Consider the following 3,980-nt stretch of genomic DNA (forward strand, 5'->3'; position numbering starts at 1 on the left):
GAATTGTGTATCTTTTGCTGAGTAACTTGGTCTCTGTCATGGTATACAGTTTTACAAACTGGTATTTGTCTTTAATGCCTCCATGAAGCTTCCTCTGTGTGGCAGCTTAAAGGTTTGGGATGCTCTGTTGTGTTTATTGGGACCAGCCTCCATGTTATGAATATGAAATATAAAGGCAGCCAGCCTGTACTAAGTGCATTCAGATGATGACCACATGGACCCCTACTCCCCTACTCTCAACTGGAATGGGAATCTGGACCAGAGTTTCTGGCCACAATAAATAACGACTGGGGCCATGTTCCAGAGAGCGGCCTCAGTAAAGGGTCCATTAGCCTTGAGTTGATGGAAAACCGCTGCTTTAAGTTCCAGAATCCCAAGATCGCTTAAACTTTGACCTGTTGCATTGTCTTTCGAACATGGTAATGCTATGCTTGCACCAGCTTTTTGCACATTTCCTGGTGTTCTAGGCTCCTCATATGATGAGTTTGATGTTCAATGGTACCTGTGCCGGCCCCCCTGATGACACCAAGCCGCTCATTCTAAAGACTTTACATATCAGCAATGAAAACCATTAAAGTGGATCTGCTTCTCTGTAAATTTGAGAACTTGTTTAGGTCTTTACAGAACAGTTCCATTTGCTGTTGGTTTCTGCCAGTACCTACAACTTAGAGAGTGCCCAACTAAAGCTGGTGCTCCAGGATCCAGACCACTACTGCTCACTAATATTGGCTCACAAATTGAGCACCATGGTAATCTGCCACATGCTGTAATTTCTATCTGTCAGTATCTTCTTAGTGAATTCAGTGGTGTAATGAAGGCCTTGAAGCAGCTTTGGGAAAGGGACCTAGAGTGATGAGGAGTGGGAGGTTTTGATTAAGCAAATGCTTATCCCAACATCAAAATTAATCCAGTTTAAAGTATTTGACAGGCTCTGTTGGACCCCAGTGCAATCTAGACCAGGTCTGCTGTTCTCTAATTCTTGCTGGTCATGCAGTTCTAACCAAATGATGGTGCTCTGCAGTTGCCCTAAATGTACTGTAGCTTGAGGGGAAAACAGTGTTTGAGGGGAAAACATGCTGGATTGATGAGCATTCATCTCCAAGATATCAAGACTGGCTTAATTCTTAATGCAGAAGCTTTTGGTGGTGTCACAGTGAAACCAACCATCTTATCTGAACCATATTATAACTGGAACATAGGAAGAGAGGTGGAATGGTGCAGAAAGCTCTTGTTCCTTTAATTTCCTTTAATTTACATTCCACCTCCGATAGGTGTAGCCCTGGGGTTCAGGTCCAGTGGAACAGGTTGTCCAGCAGGAGAGATTTAATTTTATTGACTTGGGTGGAGAAGTAGTAACACACCAATGCATCCAGTTATCAGTCTTTATAATATTTTGTTAGGTTCATTTCATTTGGAACAAACCAGTCTTCTGTCTTTTTTTTATTAGTAGTATTTTTCATTCAGTGATGATATTGAGGATAACAGTAGGCACAGGTAGTACTGCTTAAATGACTTGTTAGTCCCATTGTCAACTGGGTTTTACTTTCGGTCTTAAATTGAATTTTGTAGAGGCCTTTCGAGGGTTGTCTTGGGGAGACAAGCTTTTAAAGAGAGGGGCGTTGCCTTTTCAGGGAGGGGAGATTTTTTTTTTAGATGGTTTTGAGGGTGACGAGGAAGTCGGGGTTGGAGTGACTGTAAGGTTACTCCATCCTTCCCAAGCAAAGCTGAAGGGATGGATCTGGGTGTTCCAGTGGATTGAGGGGGCTTTCTCCTGGTTCTCCAGGAACCCATTCCTACTCCATCAAGTACCCCCAGAAGAAAGGCCAGGACAGCAAGCTGCTGCCTTCCAGGCCCTTTCCAGGATTACGCCAAAGCACATGCCACAATGACCACCTGAGAGAGCATCCCTGGTGGTGGAGTGTACCCCCAGCTGGCCTTAGAGCCCCCACACTTTGATCAGGCTCAACCCCCATACCAAGCACCTGTCTGCCCACCCGGAGCTTGGCTTAAAGAAAGAACGAGGCCAGGGGACTGGCACTGGAAGAGTACGTGTCAGCCCCTGTGCAGTCTTCTGTCAGGAAACCAGCCTGCACCACCCCCACTCAGCTCAGGCTTGGTGAAAAAGGCCATTCCCAGTGTTGATCTAAACCTTCTGAACGGCCAGAACATGATGGCCATTCTGATGCAGAACACTCTGTGGTCATCATGATCCTTCACTGAAAATAATGAACATCTTAAATCTACATTTTATTGTCTCAAATCCGTTTTCAGTAAAATGAGCGTATACCAGCTGTCACAACAGACGAGGAGCGGTTGGTCTGGAGCCCGGGGGCCAGTCGCTGGCTTTCCTCCGGTTGGCAATCCAGCTGTGAATGACTACCACTATAACACAGTACAGAGCGAAGGCTGAGTGAGACTGATCCTGTGCCTCTCAGCTCACAGGAATATTTCAACCATTAGAGGGTGCTCTTAGCTAACAGACAGGAGGGGGGAGCTCAGATGTGGGCCGAATCAGTGAGCTGACAGAACAGAGATAAGAGCACACACACACCTTTGTGTTGTCTGGTTCAAGGTCAGCGATAGAAAGCTTCCTGCAGGTTTCAACCCAGACATCACCAAGACAGTTTTAACAGTAGATAAATTAAAACTGCTGCAGACAGAAGTTTGCTATAAAGCTTTTCATTGACTAGAAATGCTGTATGTAGATTATATTGTCTCTTAATGATTTAGATTCATATATATTCTTCCTTGAATAGTGATTTTTGTGAGTCACAGACGTGTGACATGTCAAACAGTACAGAGCTGCTTATAGAAAATGATTCTGTTTATCTTGTCTCCTCTTCTTTACATACTATCTATATCCTGCATGTAGCTTATAGAATGGATAAAAAAAGGAAGATGACATAAGATAAAAGCCTTTAAAACATGGTCTTGTCTAACTGCAGTAACACTTTCATCATATATTACATGATATTGCGGTCCATAAGATGCTACTTGGGGCAGGAAGATGAATTTCATCCAAATATGACAAGGCACACACAAGCAAAAGCTGGTTTAGTGGGAAAGAAATTAAAAAGCTGGCGATTAGTTCTAGCAGTCAAAGCTTAGGATCAATATATTGAATGTACTGTAATAATAAATCATGAGGTACTTTCTCTTCCATTGTTTGTGGAACACCGTGCTAATATTGTGTAGCAGCCTTGACATTTTTGCTATTTTGGCCTGATGGCAGCAGATAAATGGTTTCCAAACTTCAGGATTTATCCTCCTGGAACTTTGAACATCCACAATAAATTAAATGGAGATTTGTGTTGAGAATGCTGCACCAAAGTGTTGCTCAATTAACCAACAGCACCACTCTCAGGTCCACCACAGTCAGTCACCACCAGCTCCTTTCTACCAAGAATGAGACCTGAACTATAAAGAAGCGCAGACAGGGTCCAGAGGTCAGTTACTGTCTCAGAGTTTATTACAACTTGGGTCTTATTTTCATAGCAGACAATCATAAAGATACAGATTTTTGACAGGAAGCCTGGTGTCCTTCGTCCCAACCACGTGCTCAAGTTCCTCATGGGAAACATAAGAAACTGATACAGGTAATCCCCCCTCACCCCCCTCTGGCTTCATTTGATCGTACTGGCTATTACTTCAGACCCAGTCGTTATTTGAACACCAGCTTTTATATGAGAATTTGTGCTCTTATGGTCCTGATCTGCTCCCAGCCGGTCGTGACAGAACACCACCACAGGAGGAGGAGTCCAGGCTCGTCCTGATCAGAAGGAGCAGCGACTGTCAGTCCGTCTGAGCTCCTCGCCTGGCCCTCCAAATGTGCCCAGACATCTTGAAGGAAAGTCATTCAGCCTTTTGTATCTGTGATTGAATCATTTCAGTCATCATCAAAGCTCATTACCTCGGAACGTAGACAAGTAAATCTAGAGACGGGGTGTCTAAACTCTGGACCTTAATCTGACTCATTTCAG

This window comes from Chelmon rostratus, chromosome 5, assembly GCF_017976325.1.
Source record: "Chelmon rostratus isolate fCheRos1 chromosome 5, fCheRos1.pri, whole genome shotgun sequence".
In the NCBI taxonomy this organism is placed as follows: domain Eukaryota; kingdom Metazoa; phylum Chordata; class Actinopteri; order Chaetodontiformes; family Chaetodontidae; genus Chelmon; species Chelmon rostratus.